This window comes from Pituophis catenifer, unplaced genomic scaffold (assembly GCF_029215685.1).
Source record: "Pituophis catenifer annectens isolate HBS135680 unplaced genomic scaffold, rPitCat1.0.hap2 SCAF_7, whole genome shotgun sequence".
NCBI lineage: Eukaryota > Metazoa > Chordata > Lepidosauria > Squamata > Colubridae > Pituophis > Pituophis catenifer.
In genome coordinates, this window is record NW_027256887.1 from 86,981,169 (window position 1) to 87,000,199 (window position 19,031).

Here is a 19,031-nt window from a genome sequence, read left to right on the forward strand (position 1 = left end):
CGACTTCGCAACAAACAACAAATCTCCTTATCTTTTTATGACTCCAACTTTGTTGCTTGTATCTTACGATTTACATTGTTTTATTTAGTATCCTAGTATAATTTATGTTGATTGCTTATTTCTCATGTCTATAAATTTACCAGGAATGAAGCTTGACTCAAAAACTAACATCCTGAGAGATTTAGACACACCTAGCTATAGTTTACTATTTAAGGTAGATACTTTACTTATGTCTGTAAGGTAGATATTTCACTTATGAATAATGCTAAGCCATGCTTAGTACATGGTCAAAGAACGTTGACTAGATCAGTCACTGATCCAGCCCAGTTTTATGCTCCAACAATACCCTCTTATACAGATAGTTTTGACTTATGATTGTTATTGAGCCTAGTGATTATGGTTGTAAGTCATGATGTGGTCATAAAGCAGGTCATCATGTGACTGACCTGATTTTACTTTTGTGAAGTGAATGGCATGGTCATTTAATGAACCCATTGTTCACCATGAATGACTTTCGCTGGAAACCAGAAGTAAATGCAGAGTTTCAGCAAAAATGTTGTAAATGGTAATCACATGACTACAAGACACTGGAAAGGGCTGTAAATGCAGGCCAATTTCGATTTAATTTCATCATGAAGATTTTCCAAGAATTGAAACTTGTTCACAGATATACAAGAGTTGCCCAGAAATAAAAGTCAGCGGGGACTTGCTGTGGGAAATCAAGAGTTCACTGTCACAAGATGTCCCACTTAAAAACCTCTAAGTGATTTACTTAACAACCACAGTCCAAACTGACATTGAAGTCAGTGCAGTCATTTGCAAAAATATGACATTTCACTTAATGACTGTGCCATTTAGTGATGGAGTTACCGGTCCCAATTGTGTTCAGTAAGTGAGGACTACCTGTACAGGGAAAAATGATATAAATAGATAATTGCCTGGGGGAGGGGGAACATTTATCTTATGACTGATGATTGAATGAATACTATCCATATAGCATTATTTTTATCACTTTGTGCAGCTTGGTGCCCTCCAAAAATGGAATGGAAGTCCTAGCCAACATGCAGAAATTGAGTCAGTACTAACTAGCTGCTGGCTTCGCAGTTTCTGGCAGAGAAACCTCTTTCTCATCACCCACTAACATTTTTAAAAACGGTGAACCCAAGGACTCCACCAGCAATCTACCATAGATTTCCCCCTCTGCCAAGTCACATCAGCAATTCAACAGGTTAAGTCCTAGCCAGCCATTTAAAGTTATACATCCAGAAAATATCTCTATTTTCTCAACTACTCTGAGAACTTACAACCCCTTTAGTCCAACTAAAGCTCTTTTCAAGGAAGAGGAGAGGGTGGGAGAAACTGGCAAAGTTCCAGATGTTGCTGAGATTCAACATCCTTCATCCTTGACCAGAGCTGAGGTTACTTTGGAGCTGTAGCCCAGCTACATCTGGAGGGTTCATGTGTCTCAATCCTGCTCTATTCAACAGGCCATCCTCAGTTTGACTACAACAGAAAAAAAGAGCGAGCAAGACAGCTGTGATGACATGTGTTTCCTTTTCCAGAAGGCTAGCCCTGCTTCTGTTTAAGAGGGAAAGTACACAGAACTATATCTTAAACATCCTCTTGTGTCAAGATGGTTTACTCATGCATACGGTATTGATTTCTTGTAAGTTGAAACGAGCACGCAGAACACTTTCAACAAGTCGCCAAGCGGCTGAATCATTAAACCAGCCGAATGATTTAACAGCTCCCTTCCTCCCAAGGATATGTTTCCCCTACCCACCCACTCACTTGCTGCTACGAGAAACCAAAGAGCATAAATTATATATGTGACACATTGCAACACATATTTTCTTCTTTCTTAAAGGGGCCCAGCATTGATTTTTTAAAATTTTTTTAAAAAACCCTCATTTTATCTATCAGAAACTTGCTTATAAGTAATTTAGCAACTAATCACTTACAGTTAAACTGGAGGTGCCAATTAAAGGGCAGAGTGGATGTGAGCTCTTACCATACTGTGGCATTTGATTTTTTAATTCCATCTCTCTTTTTTACAGCTTTTCACCATGTGCCAGAAGCTCAGCTCAAATGGAAAACTGACATCAGTTGAAGTGGAGTGGAGTGCAGAACAAGGACGATTAATTGCACAAACATTATTTGCTTTGCGCCTTCTATAAACTGGCCTGGCCTACCGGCACATCAGAATAATTATTAATGTTTTTATTGTTACATTGAGGTATCAGCCAAGTTTCTACACAAGAGAAATAAATCAGTGCTTCCATAAAGTATACCTCTTAAAAAGCCCTTTCCTTCTCCCAAATAAAACACTGTGTTTTAAAAGATCCATAGAAAACTGCATTAAATAAATGTTTATGAGCATTAGCATGGCAAGCAGCCAAACGGTGAGAAAACTAAGTGGTTTTTTCACCAGCCAATAGAAGGTAAGTAAGGATGTTTCTTGGCCAATTTCCCTGGCAAGACGTTCTATAAATGTAGATTTACATTTGCATGTTCTCCATAATTTATTCTGCTTCCAGGGCTTATATTTTTGCATTATTTTGTTCTTGCAATGAAGAATTAGATTAAAAATGGTGTTGCATTAATAGAAATGGATCCAAGCACATTATTCTGCTCAAAAGTAAGAACCACTGAATTCCGTGAACCAATTCTCAAATAACTGTGAGACCTTTCTCTGGATGCAACGCAATGCATATAGAGGGGCTTAGAAACAAGAGTTTCTATTCTACTTTTTAAATTTGATTAGTTTCCCCTCCCCCATAACAAACAGAATTCAGTCTACCAGATTTAAAAAAAATCAAGCAAGAGTAGCAAAACAAAAATAATGAAAGCACCAATGTACAAGAGGAGTAATTAAACTCTCATAACAATTCTCAAAGAACAAAGTCAAAATAATCTACCAGCAAGGCTCTCTTTTCAAACAAAATAAAATACCTTAAACTGGCACTTAAAACACAGTACAGAAGATGCCAGATGACTAAATGTATAGCCATAATAATCAACTTTAATTAGTCAAAAGAGGGACAAATTCATGAACAACAAAGTTAGCAATGGTTTGAAGTTAAAAGCTAATCTTTTAACTTCAAACCAGTGGTGAAATCCAAATTTTTTTACTACCGGTTCTGTGGGCGTGGTTTGGTGGGCATGGCAGGGGAAGGATACTGCAAAATCTCCATTCCCTCCCCACTCCAGGGGTAGGATACTGCAAAATCCCCATTCCCTCCACACTCCAGGGGAAGGATACTGCAAAATCCCCATTCCCTCCCCACTTTGGGGCCAGCCAGAGGTGGTATTTGCCAGTTCTCCAAATTACTCAAAATTTCAATCAAGCCTATCTCTAATCCAGTATGGCTTGTATCAAATTCTTATAAAGATATTTCCAAGCAAGTAAGCCACAAAAAAAGGGACACGGTGGCTCAGTGGCTAAGACGCTGAGCTTGTCGATCAAAAGGTCGGCAGTTCAGCGGTTCAAATCCCTAGTGCCGCGTAACAGGGTGAGCTCCCATGACTTGCCCCAGCTTCTGCCAACCTAGCAGTTCGAAAGCATGTAAAAAATGCAAGTAGAAAAATAGGGACCACCTTTGGTGGGAAGGTAACAGTGTTCCTTGTGCCTTTGGCGTTGAGTCATGCCGGCCACATGACCACGGAGACGGCGCTGGCTCTTTTGCTTTGAAAGGGAGATGAGCACTGCCCCCTAGAGTTAGAAACGAGGGGAACCTTTACCTTTAAGCCATAAAAAGATCTTTCACCCCATCTCTGAAATTCAGGGCATGCAGGTAAGAGCCTCTGAAGCAAATAATATCCAGGTAAGAACAAGTAAGAGTTCCTTGTCCTTCAACAGACAACAAGGAAAAATAAGGTACAAATCACCAGTATATTCTTTTTTTAGGTTTTGGGTTTTGCTATATAGGTAGCCCTTGACTTATGGACTTCCTTACAATGGAGCCCAAACTTTCTGTTGCCAAGCGAGACAATTGTCAAGTGAATCATGCCCCATTTTACACTGTTTCTTGCCACAGTTGTTAAGTGAATCACTGCAGTTGTCAAGGCTGTAACACGGTTATTAAGTGAATCTGGCTTTCCCAATGATTTTGTCAGAAGGTTGTAAAAGGTGATCACATGATCCCGGGGACACTGCAACCATCATAAATATAAGTTGCCAAGCATCAGGAATTTTGATCACATGACCTTGGGGATGCCACAATGATGATAAGCGTGAAAAAGGGCTTAAGTCCCTTTTTTCCATGCCATTGTAACTTTGAACAGTCACTAAACAAAGTGTTGTAAGTTGAGGACTACCTGCACTACAGTATAAACCCAGCTCAGCTCTTTTCCTATGGGTTTCTAAGATTCTCCGAAAATATTTAGGAGCAATGCTGAAGGTGCTAAAAGAGGAGACGGATACAAATAATAGCAAACTTTGTACTGCAATTCGCTTAGATATTACAATCACATAGCCATATCATTATTTTTCAAACAAATCCCTCCCCCCCCCCGCCACCAAGGCTGAATCCTAACAAGATTGTACACAAGTCTTGGCAGCAAACCTTCCTTATATAAAAAGAGCACAGATGGCAATTCCCAAAATACCAAATTTTATCTGAATCTTACATAAAATGCTGACACCCTCCGGTGTTCGACTTGACAGGAGAAAAATTCCAGCTATTTAGCCTTGAACACAAAGCAATGATACTAAACCAAGAGAAAGCATAAAATCTTCTCACCCGGCATCTTATAGAGCTTCAGCTGGTATTCTGGTCTTTATAAAATCAGGATTGGCAATGGGGTTTGACCCCAGCACAATTCCCGCCTACCCTTATTATTAGCAGCTTTCTCTCTTTTGACTCCTACGGTATTGTGTAATAATAGCAACAACGGTTTTGGTAGAATTCTTTTCTGGTAAACCTAAAGCAGCTGAGAATACACATTTTTCTTCATTTTGGAGTTCTGACTTTGGCAGAAGAGGTTTAAAAAGAATCCTGGTTGTCTTTGTCTGCAAGAGAATGAAAGCATTGGGAAAAGACAGCATTGGCTTTCTATAAGGCAAAAATATAGTGGTATCTTGGTACTCAACTGCTTTGAAACTCATCAAATCTGGTACTCAATGCAGTCTGACATGAACATTTTGAGCCAGTATTCATCGTTTGTTTGGTACTCAATGCACAAGCTAGAACTTGTCGGTGTTGGCTGCCTTATGACTGACTACATTATTCCTTATGGGAAAAAATTGTTTGGTACCTATCGTTTTTGATACTCATCATGCCTCCCAGGACCAATTAAGGATGAATACCAAGATACCATTGTACATCTCTATTCAAAATGAACTGATTATCAAGGCCTTCCCCCAAATATGCTGGGTCTGAAACTTCAGAACTCCCAGTTTGCATGATGAATTCTATTAGACATGCTAACTGGGGATGCTAAGCAGAACAGGGCCAATATATCTGGAAGCATCACACTGAGGGAAGTTGTAGTAGAAGACAGAAATCAAGCAGAAAATCCCAAGCAATCTAAGTGCTAACAATCCCACTGAGTTGAGAAGCCTTATAAATTTAATTAATAACCTGCAGCATACCATTTAGACAACGAATTCCAAGTAATGAACTGCTCTTCATAAATACATCTTTTCTCAAGCACGCCATTCTTTTAGTTTTTACTGTATTGGGAAACAGTTTTTCTTCCTAGCTTGCAATTCTAAGGAAAAACATTTTAAAGACTTACTGTGAGTTTGTTTACAAGATGACCAAAACTGACGGCTATCTTCAGAGTTTAAAATTATTATTCTTCATACTCCAAACGGTGACATCTCTCCTTCCAACTACAAACAAGAAACTTCTTCCACTGGACTGCCATAACTTGTTTTATATAAAGGTCAACAACGCAGCTGGATACATCTCCAGGGTGAGCAGTATTACATGGTGACATGTACTCCTGAACCACAACAAATGCCTTTTTAAGATAAGTCTAAGAACCCATCCGTTCGGTTTGGAAAAGATTGAGGAAAAAAAATTAAATAACTGATGGGCTGACTTAGTACATGAATAATATAGGTGACCAGTTGCAGAAAAGAAACAGCAGGCCCAAGTTGTAGCCAAATGTTTTAGTATGGTGATTAGGATGAACTTCTGAATTGCAAATGTGGTAGAATTCTAGAATGAATTTCCTATTCATGGCATTGTTATTGGGGAAAATCAACAAAACAGGTTTAAGAAATGCCCAGGTGGAATAGTTTTAAATTACAGGTCATTTTTGTTTCAGGATTGCTCACCAATTAAGTTAATGTGATTAGGATGTATTCTTGTTCCTGCAGGATCACTCAGTCTTGATGATTTCACTGAAATTCCGGTCAACTTTTCATCCAATGATCAACCAATCCTAAAGTTTTAAAGTATTTTAAAGGGAATTTTAAGTGCCAAAAATGAACATGTTTTTGACGGGAAGCAAAGCAAATACGAAGAACAACGAAGTAATTCGGTACAACGTGTTGCCTTCTATAACAGCCTTCTGTCTTTTGAAAATGATTTTGTAGGTAGTTGCCTAAGAAACCACAATGTAGCTATTTCCTGAGCGAAATCTTTTCCTCAGTGTGAGTCGATGATGCTTTGTTCAGGATGACACCATGAGTTGGAAGGAGAAAAAACCTGAACTGATCCATTCTTGAAGCTGAAAAGGAAAGAAACGCAATTAAATACAAAGGGAGGGGGAAAAAATCCCACAGCTACACAAAGATAAAATATATCATATCATCTGGGGTTTGAAGATCTATTTACAGCCCGCTTTGAAAAATAATTTTCACTGATTACCGGAAACTATTTTTCAAATGCTACAATGACCATAGCAGATTTTAAAGTCTAAAATGTAGAACTGACAGAAGACACAGATTTGATGAAGCATTACAGCCAAAGCTACCGATTGTAGAGCAACAGAAAAAGGCCATTCCATTATATGATGTTCTTTTATTATCTCTCTTCAAACCTTGAAATAGTTTCATTATATGCTGCATAATGGCTGGGTTTACATACTGAGCTAAGTCATAATCTGATTCAGCATCTCATGTGAACTTAGTCATTGTGATTCAATGGGTCTCAATAGCCCAACTCAGTGCAATACAGTTCTAAAAAAAAAGTTTATGATGTAACATGTTGAATGAACAACCAAATCAGACTTAATCAAGAAACTTAGTTAAGGAAGTTTGAGTGAGCTGGAAACATCACTTGCAGAAAGCTAGGCCTTTAAAACCCTCAGCTGCTCCTGGGTAGCAGAATACAATCTATCTCTATGAATCTTAATTGCAGTGGCACAGAAATTTAAAATACTTCAATATTGCCTATTAATAATTGAATCCAAAGCCTGGATAAATGGGGTAGGTTGAGGTAAGACCTGGAGATCTATTTTGTAAAAACCTTGCCAAGAGATTGTTATGGAAAGGCTCTCAAATGAATCAGACATACTGCCCAATGGTAGAACCTACAGGTCAGAAGGTACAATCTTCGACTCACAACCACAATTGAGCCCAAAATTTCTGTTGCTTAGCGAAACATTTATTAAGTGAACTTTGCCCCACTTTATGACCTTTCTTGCCACAGTTGTTAAGCGAATCATTAAGTTAGTAAGATGGTTATTAAGTGAATCTGGCTTCCCCGTTGACTTTGCTTGTAAAAAAGTCGCAAAAAGTGTTCACATGACCCTGGGACACAACAACCGCCGTAAGTATGAGTCAGTTGTCAAGCGTCTGAATTTTGATCACATCATATGGAGATGCTGCAACGGTTGTTAAATGTGAAAAACGGACATAAGACACTTTGAACAGTCACTAAATGAACTGTTGTAAGTCAAGGAGTATCTGTATTGCACAAGAGCAAAGACCTGCAATAAGTAGTCAAATCATTAATGATGCACTTGGGGAAAATTCACTAGGAATCCCAACCCTAATGCAGCCAAAGAGTCTGCACTGCATGAAGACACATCAGATAGCAACGTGGAATAAACCAGGGTAAACTGGATATATCATCAAATGAGAGATGACTAGGTTGAAAATCAACCAATTATCTCCACTGTGAAGAATTCAGCATTCTTTGGGATAGGACACCAGGAAAATAAATGGAGTGGCATTTATTGCAAGCAAGAAACTCACCCCAAGAAATGGAAAGCTCCTCAATGGTTAGTGGATCACATTATGACCGTACAAATCTGGGCCAAAGCCCCTCAAAATTCCAGGAGTTCAAGTCTACGCCCCAACAATTAATGCAACGGAGCTTGAAATAAAGGGTTTCAATGCCAGCACTGACAAAACTCTGAAGCAAGTGCCCCAAAAAAGACATTATTTACATACTGGGTGATTGTAATGTGAAGGTTGGCAGGCGAACAAAAGCAGGCATCATTGGAAGTGTTGGACAATGGAAGCAGGCAATTGTTTGGTTCCATTTTGCCATGAAAACCAATTTTGAATCACAAATTCCTGGTTCAAACAGGACAAGTGTCACTTATATACTTGGACCTCAACGAATAAACTGCACCATGATCAGATCGACTGTATCCTGAGCAGCCATTGATGGTCCAGTTCTGTTCCTAGCTGTCAAGACATATCCAGGCACTGATTGCAGTTCAGATTATGAATTGTTGGTAAAATCAGATCAGAGTCAAATTATGCAGCATCAAAAAAGGTAACACCCCCAAAGAAGTTTGATATCACCCAAATCCCTTCCACGTTTGTAATTGAGATGAAAAATGGGTTTGAACTGCCGGATACTGCTGGGAAGATGACAAGCGTAATGTGGCAACAAGTTCAATCAATTATGGTTAAAACAGCAGTTGAACACACATACAAGAAGCACAAGGAAAAAAATGTTAAGTGGCTCCCAGATGAAACTAAACCAGAATAGTTGAACGAAGAAAAGCAAATGGGAGGAAGAAAGGAGATTGAATGCAGATTCCAACAGAACAGCAAGGGAAAAAAATGAAGTTTAGTAGGACTAGCATAGCAAGCAGCTAGAAGAGGACTGCATGAAGGGCCCACATCAGGAATCCATTTGTACATGTCAAAAGGATCCAAACACCATTTACTGCTCACAAAAGCATCATCACAAACAAGCAAGGAAAAGAACTGCCTGACCAACAAGATGTCAAGGACAGATGGCGAGAATATAGGGAAGAGCTGTATGCCAGCAATAAAGAGGTCCAGCCTCCTCAGGATGAGGAAAGGGAAGCAAAAAAAGAAGCAGTCATCCTTCAGGAAGTTGTATGGACAATGAGGCAACTGATGACAAACAATAAGGGCCAAAATGTTGATACCATCCTCACAGAATTCTCAAAGCCAGAACCACCACAACCATCACAGTCCTGTGCTAGAAAATTTGGGAAATGAACATATGGTTGCAGGATTGGAAATGAACATTCTCTTGCTAAAAACAGCGACTCCAAAGATTGTTCTAATTACCGCAAAATTACCCTGATTTCTCATCCTAGGCAAGATTCTCCTTAAGATCATCTGGCACCAGCCATCAAAAGGTAAGTAGCAGATGATCAAGCTGGCTTCAGAAGGAGTCATGGCACTCGTGACCATATTGCAAATCTATGCTGGATCATGGAAAAATCTCAAGAATATATTTTTAAAAATCTACATCTGCTTTATTGACTACAAGAAAGCCTTCCATTGTGTCGATAATGATAAGTTGTGGAACACTCTAGAAGCCTGAGGTGCCAACACATCTGGTCAACGTGATGCAGTCGCACTGTCACAAATCAGGAAGCCACTGTGCAAACACCATATGGAGACACTGATTGGTTCACGCTAGAGAAATGAGTCCGGTGTGAGGAAGCTGGAACCTGAAGAATTAAAATTTGAAGTAAAGATTGGAGGAAGAACATCAACAATCCTTAATATGTTGATGGCGCAGCTCTTCTCTCAGAAACCTCTGATCAAAAGGATGAAAGAAGAAAGTAAAAAAATTGGTCTGTTCCTGAACAGTCAAAAGAGACCAAGCTCATGACCACTGCAAAGAACAGAAATATTTGAAATAACAATTGACAGTGAAGATATCAAAATGCGTGCAAGAATTTCTCAGGATTGCAGATGGATTGATTGAAGCAGCAAATGCAGTCTAGAAATAAAGTGTTGAACTGGATCACACAGCAATGATGAATAGCCCCAGCCCCCTCACTATGGGAGCGCAAGACTCCACAATCCCTCAATCACACCAAGAGGAGGGGTATAGGACTGAGGGAAAATCCCCTCAGAAACTAGCTAGGCCAGTCACTGAGGGCCAAAGTTCTTACTGTATGAAATCCATAGCAGAAACGTAGTCCAAATAACAGTCCAGATCAAACCAATGAAATCCAGAAGTAAGAGGAAGGGAAGTAAGGAAAAAAAGGGGTTAGAAGTAGTCGGAAATATCCAAAGTAGCCAGAGAACCAGTCCCACATGCCTGTCCAGACTCAAGGACTGAGTCAAAAGCTGGATCTGCCCAGTAACAAGGGCGGGACTTAACAGCTATGACAGACTCAGTCCATCAATCTGAACTGGCGGGTACAATCCATGCTGGCTGCTGTCTCCACCCACAATGGAGAATATGGAAAACCAAGGACATCAGCTTGGTAACTAAATTCAGGTTAGTCCACTTTATCATGTTTCCCAGAGTTACCTACAGTTGTGAAAATTGGACCATGAAAAAAACTAGACAGGAGGAAAAGCGACTCATTTAAGCTGTGGTGTTGAAGGCTCCTGCACATTCCCTGGGTAGTAAAGGTGATAAACTGGGGCATATAAAACTAGACATATTGTTGAAAGGCAAAAATCACAAAATTCCATCTTACTTATTTTAGCCATGTCATGAGAACAAACTCATTGGAAAAGGCAGTTATGCTTGGTTATGCTCAGAATGATCAGTAGTAAAAGGAAACATGGTCACCAAAAAACGCGGTGCCTAGACACCATCAAAACCAACACCAGCCAGAGCATAAAACAATTGAAAGAAGCAGGATAAAATTGGAAAATGTGGAGTTGGTCCACAGAATTGCCAAGATACAACTGAATGGATAGCATCATTATTAATAACTGAAGGAAAGAAGATCATTTCTGGGGATTTAAAAAATAGATGATCCTTTAAGGATAAAGGTAAAGGTTCCTCTCGCACATATGTGCTAGTCATTCCCAACTTTAGGGGGCGGTGCTCATCTCCGTTTCAAAGCCAAAGAGCCAGCGCTGTCCGAAGACGTCTCCATGGTCATGTGGCCGGCATGACTAAACGCCAAAGGCGCACAGAACGCTGTTACCTTCCCACCAAAGGTGGTCCCTATTTTTCTACTTGCATTTTTTACACGCTTTTGAACTGCTAGGTTGGTAGAACCTGGACAAGTAACGGGAGCTCACCCCATTATGTGGCACTAGGGATTCAAACCGCTGAACTGCCGACATTTTGATCGACAAGCTCAGTGTCTTAGCCACTGAGCCACCACGTCCCCTTCCTTTAAGGGTTCCTTAAAGGTTCCTTTAAGTGTCCCCTTCCTTTAAGGGTAGAGTCTTGTATAAACCTACCATAAAAAAGGCAGCCTCAACCTTATTCCGTTGACAGTTGCAAAACAAAATGGCAGCTCAGAGCTGAAACTCCGAGGCTAGGAGGGAGATGTTTTGACATTTTCAAGAGTGTGGGGGTCAATTAACCATCCACAGACCCCCCTCCCAGCAAGCTGAGGTATTTTCGGCTCAATAGAGCTGTGGATGGAGCCCAAGGATAAAACCCGAGCCGAGCCCGAAGATCAGCTGTTTGTCAGTAAAAAGACTGAGGGCGGTGGGGAGGATGTCAACATGGCTGGCTGCCATGACCGGGTCAACCACTGAGTCTAATATAGCTGGTGAAATGGTTGGCGAGACGGTGGCAACAGCGACTCCAGATAGGGTGTTGATAATGATGCCTGGGCTAATAGGCACTGCTTGTAGCAACATGGCGGCGATGATGTCTATGGCAAGGGGGGTTACAATGGCGAGGGGAATGGCGCTAATGACAGCGACGGCGACGGCAACACCAGGAGGCTGCAAGGAAGCCCTTGTTGTTAATAGAGGAGAGGGCAATGCTGCAAAGGCTATAAATGTTAGGATCCCTTCAACCTCTAGGGATCTGTTGCACTCCTCTTTCTTGAAACTCTGAGGACTTATTAAACTAATTGAACTAAGTAGCCTGAGCAAGGTGATGGATAGGGACTGAGGATTACAAACTGGAGATGATGACTTACTCTCCCCCTCAACTGTCCCTCTCTCCTTTATCAGATCTAGATCTATTACGACCACTCAGCGTTAACTTGCAATCTTAGATCGATCTGCAGCTTTATTTACCACCTGTTCCCCCAAGATTACCCTGATTATTTAACCCTAAATACTTTGTCCAGTGGCTCTGCCTTACTTTTTTGATCTAATCCTCGGCCATCGCTGGTATCAGGACTGGAGGAGATACAGACATCGAGAGTCTTGGATTATGGGGAGATAGACCACCTTCTCTTTGTTTGTTTCAAATGGTTTGGTCGCTGTGAGAGGACGACCTTTTGAGACCTCTACCCCCACCTCCTTTGGATGGACTTACTACAACCACAAGACTTCCCATCGTCGTGAGAGGGCGATGATGTTCCGATGTATTGACATTTGTAACTTACTGATCTCCCTTTTACATCTATTTCCTCCCTTATTTTAAATTACCTGTCTTAACCATCTCTAACACTCTTAGAAGAAAATGATCCTTCATCTCCTTCAACTCGCTCCTATCTTTGATGTATTCAACTGCGGAGCTCCTTGCACTGCGAGATTCCCCCCTCTCGCATGTCTGGCCCTCTCAGTTATCAAGGGCCGCCCTTGAGGACGGGTTTTGGAACCCTGAGAGGTGGTTTGCAAAAAACCGACGGCTTTGGGGGTTTTTAGATAAATCTTTAAGTTCTATTTTAAGGGGTTCTGGGAGGGATTGTGGGAATGGATCTGGGGGGATCCATAAATCCACTGAAAGGGGTAATGGGTCTGATAATCATGGTGGGGAGGATGGGGACAGAAATCTGACAAGGATGCAGGGGGATGAAGCAATGGGCATTAGTATAGTAAGTGGGAGGGGCAGATATGATGGCTGCAGGGGGCCATATTATGTTTCGGGAGTGCGCACTCGATGTTTACGAGCGATTGTCCACTCCGACCCCCAAAGCACTGCTCGTTTCCCGGGTTGTTCAGAGTCTCAGACCCTGGGTCTACGGCTGATGTTATGTAATGCCAGGTCAGTGGTAAATAAAGCCCCCCTCATTCATGATCTTATTTCAGAGGGGGGTGCTGACCTGGCAGGGATTACGGAGACCTGGTTAGGCCAGGAGGGAGGAGTTCCCCTTGTGGAAATGTGCCCGCCAGGTTTCCGTGCATTCCATCAGCCAAGGGCTCAGGGAAGGGGTGGGGGAGTGGCAGCAATCTTTAGAGAAAGTCTTTGCCCGAGGGAGGCCACTGTTCCTCAGATAGCCGGATGTGAGTCCCTCCTTGTGAAGTGGGGTCAGGGGATTCAGATGGGCCTACTGATTGCGTACCTGGGTCCCTGCCACGTAACAGCGGTCCTGCCTGAGCTGCTCGACATTATAGCCGGGGTGGCGGTGGAAACCCCCAGACTTATTGTTATGGGGGATTTTAACCTGCCATCTGCTGGTGAGATGTCGGAGACGGCTCGGGAGTTCATGGCTTCCATGACGGCCATGGGCCTGACCCAGGTAGTTCAAGGCCCCACCCACTTGGGGAATCACACTCTGGACTTGATTTTTATCTCTGATCAGTGGCTGAATGATCTAAGAATAGGGGATATAGACATCAAGCCCTTGTCATGGTCTGATCATTCTCTCCTTCACATGGACTTTCAAGTCACTTCCACCCACCGCAGGGAGACGGAACCAACCAAATGGTTCCGTCCCAGGCGCCTGATGGACCCCGAAAGGTTCCTGATGGAGCTTGGGCCATTTCCTGAGACTCTGGCTCACGACTCGACTGAGGACCTGGTGGTCGCCTGGGACAGGGCGGCTACTGGGGCCTTGGACCGCGTCGTGCCTTTGCGGCCTCTGACCCGATGCCGATCTCGTCTAGCTCCTTGGTTTTCCAAGGAGCTGAGAGAGATGAAGCGTCGGAAAAGACGCCTGGAGAGTGATTGGAGGACAAGCCGATCTGAATCTGACCGAACACAGGTGAGATCTTATATTAAGATCTACCTAGTGGCGATAAGAGCGGCGAAGTCTAGCTACTTCTCCGCTCTTATTGCATCTGCAGAGAACCGCCCAGCTGCGCTGTTTAGGGTGACCCGCTCCCTACTTCAGGTGGGGGTACGGGAAGATCCCTTAAAGGGTCGAGCTGAGGATTTTGTACAATTCCTGCATGATAAAGTCGCTCAGATTCGGGAAGGCCTGGACTCCGATTGGGTAGATCCAGGGGAGGAGACGGGGGCAGGTCTTGAGAGCGTTATCTGGGAAGAGTTTGACTCTGTGGCTCCTGAGGACGTGGACAGGATTCTGGGCAAGCTTAACGCTGCCACATGTTTATTGGACCCGTGTCCCTCCTGGTTGGTACTGGCCTCCCGGGAGGTTACACGAGGCTGGCTCCAGGGGATTATAAATGCTTCTCTGAGTGAGGGTGTCTTTCCCGCCGCCTTGAAAAAGGCGGTTGTGAAGCCCCTCCTCAAGAAGCCTTCCCTGGACCCGGCTATATTATCAAATTATCGTCCAGTCTCCAATCTTCGCTTTGTTGCGAAGGTTGTTGAGAGTGTGGTGGCGCGACAACTACCCCGATACCTGGATGAAGTTGTCTATCTGGATCCGTTCCAGTCGGGCTTCAGGTCACGATACAGCACAGAAACGGCATTGGTCGCATTGGTGGATGATCTCTGGAGGGCTCGGGACAGAGGTTGCTCCTCTATCCTGGTCCTATTAGATCTCTCAGCGGCTTTTGATACCATCGACCATGGTATCTTACTGCACCGGCTGGAGGGGTTAGGAATAGGGGGCACTGTTCTTCGGTGGTTCTCCTCCTTCCTCTCTGACCGTTCGCAGTTTGTGTTGGCAGGGGGGCAGAGGTCGACCTCGAGGCACCTTATTTGTGGGGTGCCGCAAGGGTCAGTCCTCTCACCCCTTCTGTTCAACATTTATGTAAAACCGCTAGGTGAGATCATCCGTGGTTTTGGGGTGAGTGTTCATCAGTATGCTGATGACACACAGCTATACATCTCCACCCCAGACCACCCCAATGATGCCCTTGCTGTGATGTCCCGTTGCCTGGAGGCCGTGCGGATCTGGATGGGGAGAAACAAGCTCAGACTCAACCCCTCCAAGACCGAGTGGCTGTGGCTTCCGGCGTCCCGGTATAGTCAGCTGGTACCATCACTGACAATAGGGGATGAGATCTTGCTCCCCACAGAGAGGGCCCGCAACTTGGGTGTCCTCCTGGATTCACGGTTATCTTTAGAAGATCATTTGACGGCCGTGGCCAGGGGTGCCTTTTATCAGGTTCGCCTGATCCGCCAGTTGCGTCCCTTTCTGGATCGGGACGCCTTGCGCACGGTCACTCATGCCCTAGTTACCTCCCGTATGGACTACTGTAATGCTCTCTACATGGGGCTCCCCTTGAAAAGCACCCGGAGGCTCCAACTGGTCCAGAACGTAGCCGCGCGGGTGATTATGGGCGCAGCTCATTACGCCCATGTAACATCTCTCCTACGCGAGCTGCACTGGCTCCCGGTGGTCTTCCGGGTGCGATTCAAGGTGTTAGTTATCACCTTTAAAGCGCTCCATGGCTTAGGACCTGGGTACCTACGAGACCGTCTTTTGCCACCAATAGCCTCCCACCGACCAGTTCGTTCTCACAGGGAGGGACTACTCAGGGTACCGTCAGTCAAATTATGTCGACTGGCGACTCCCAGGGGGAGAGCCTTCTCTGTGGGGGCTCCAACCCTTTGGAATGAACTGCCCCCGGAGATACGGAATATCCCTGATCTCCGTGCTTTCCGCCGTGCCCTCAAGACCCTGATGTTCCAACAGGCAGGGCTAAACATACAAACATGCAAATGATTTTTTAAATGTTATCTAATTCTGGGTTTTATTTAATTGACCAAACTAAGTAACAATTTTAATTAGCAATTTTATGATGTTTGTGTGTCTATATTTTTCTTGACTGTACACCGCCTTGAGTCCTACGGGAGAAAGGCGGTATAGAAATATAATAAATAAATAAATAAATAAATAAACCTCTGAAAATGGCAAATCATGGGCTATTAGATCTGAGCTGCAAATATTCAAATAATCACTAGGTGGCAACAGTGATACAGAAAAACATAATTGTCACGCTAGGTCAGGAGTTCTTAACCTATTTATGCTATGGACCTCTTAAGAGAATCGTAAAATCTAAGGAACCCCTGTTTAATAAGGAATATATTTAAATGCATAAATAAAATGTATGTGGACTATATTGCAAAGTACATCAATTATCCTCAAATACAGTTATCAAAATACTAAAAAAAATAACACATATAACAGTAAAAATATATTATCCCATTAAATTAATAGCAACACCTTATTTTAGGGTATAATCATTTTAGACTTATGAGATTTATTGAAAGGCATAAGTAACTGTGCTGCCTATATACATTATTGAATGAAATGCCAAATTTCCATCAAAGGTTAGTGAGAACGAAGTTGTCATTTTTTTCCTGCTCAACCTCACATAGGTTAAGAACCCATGATCCAGGTGATTATCTGGATTAATGAAGCCCAGGTATAATACTGTAGCCCTAATGTATCAGAACATCACTTCTAAAGATTGATTGAACCAGTTCACACAGAAACAGGCTGTCATTTTAAGTAGGTATATTATTAACATTTACTAGACCGTATTTCCTAAGGACTATAATATCATCACAACAAAGTTTATGCTGCTTTCACAAGCGCAGCAAACTGCACCCTTCTCCAGGTGTCTATGAAATAGGCTTAAAAATGGAGAGAGGATGGAAGAAGGCAGAAGGGACAATGCAACTGCACCACACTGTGGTCTCTGCATCCATCTAGCGATAGGTACTTAACACTGCAGCCCTGTTGTATTTAATGGTATTTAAATTACCTTCTAAACCAGCCTTTTAAATCTTTTTTCCCCAGATGACCTCTTGAAATAATTTTCTCTCTCAAGCCTATATCAATAGCTTAAAGCACATTGCTATGATCAGTAAAATATGCATATAATAATCCAATAATTGTCAATGCTCTTTGGAAAAGAGTATTTTTTTCTGTGGATCTGTTTATTTTGGTCATCTTAGCCAATCCTCTTTGTTTGGGTCTCAGTCACCCAGAGAGAATATTAATGATCTCAGTTCAAAAATAATGTTTATTTTTTTTCCAATTACAACTCTAGAGTCCAGCAAAAATCCAGTTGAGAAAGGCTGATCTAATCTAACAATCCATCATTCTTCAAATGTACTTTTATTTACAACTGTTTAGTTCTATGTGATCCTTACACATACAATCTGATGTGCTCGAGACAACACATATGATCACTCTAATCTAGGAGCTGCTTCCTAATTTACCAAAGGATTTTTCTTGCATTCCACTTGTGTGCAAAAACATGAAAAGAAGCTCAGAATATCTCACCCATCAGACTGTCTAAACAACTTGGGCCTCAAATATAATAAGACACCCCCATGTATGTTCGCTAATAGTGCTCTTCATGTCCTTTCTGAAGGAAGCTGACATTTCAGCAGCTGGTAACATCTGTTTGACATTTTCTTTCCTGGCAGGTTAAATAGGATCATACTAGCTAGCCTCCATGCAAACAACATTCTTGTGAACAAGTAGAAGTCATAACGAAATTAGATAAGTGGCAAACCGATTTTGAACAGCTGCCAGAAGCCAACATGAATTTACGTAGAACTGAGCTGGAAAAGGAACTTTCTGTTATCAACCAAGTCTTGGTATCAGTCTTTATGTCAATGTACAGTAAAGCTCAATGCAAACGTGAATTTACACTGCAACCACATAGCAGGATCTAGAAGACTTAGCTAACAGCAAAAAAAAAACAAAAAACACAAACACAAACACAAACTAAGCAGGACTGCACTTGGGGTTAGTACCTGTCAGCTTTTCAAGATATGCCAGAGAGGAAACTAAAACCATAAATACCAACGCTGGTTTTACAGTAACAAAATTTTGCAAGTCTGAAAGTTCTTTCCCTCCCTCTCTTGCCTTTACTTTCTAGAGAATTGGGGTGAGTCCTTCTGAGGCAATTTCTCCACTCTCAGGCCTCCTTTGGACTCTGATTTCTCTTATCAGGGCGTTCTCTAGGCTGCAGCTCTTCCTCTTGTCGCCTAAGCCAATTACTGTACAGTGCACGAATGGAAGATCATAAGGAAACCCCAGAGCTGCAGGCTAGACAAGGAACATGGACAAACATCCCAGAATAGAGCAACGACAAGTCACTGCCATCACCAAAGTAACTACTGTATTTAAAAAAACCTTCCCTTTTTACAACCCTGTAGTCTCTATTCGGGGTAGAGTCGGGGCGAACTGGATGGAGTGGACAAACTGACTTCTTTGATTAGGGAAAGGACAATACCTAATTATTTATTGGTGGATGCAAAGCTCTGATGGACTTTTTGTGTAAAACTAAAAAAAAAATGAGCTGGTGGTTTATGGTTTTGGCAATTAGAAAGGATAGATTATAAAAAGAAGAGAGTCATGATGCAAGTTTAAAGAGAAAGGACAAAATATAGCTGTACTTATAACTACTGTAAAGAATATCGGAAGCAAATTTCTTTATATCCTTATATCTTTCTTTGTATCGTTCACTTTTTAATTTTCTTATTGCACTTTTAACTTTTTCAGTTATTTCTTTCTTTCGTGTTTTCTGTTTTTATTTAGCTCGTATTAATGCTTATTATTGCTTTTAAAACTTTCAATTAAAAATTATATTTAAAAAGTCAAATAACAACTGCAACAAGGAATTCATTGATGGGTTACTTAAAAGACAAAACTGTCATACC

The 19,031-nt window shown here is 42.1% G+C and overlaps 1 long non-coding RNA gene across 1 annotated transcript in view; it reads right to left on the minus strand.

The window, feature by feature from the left end:
* LOC139319698 (uncharacterized) overlaps nt 1-19,031 on the minus strand; it is a 126,769-nt gene that overhangs the window by 90,507 nt on the left and 17,231 nt on the right. The window contains exon 3 of the long non-coding RNA XR_011600642.1: nt 5,740-6,681. This is a non-coding gene — a long non-coding RNA (uncharacterized lncRNA). The remainder of the gene's footprint in view (nt 1-5,739; nt 6,682-19,031) is intronic.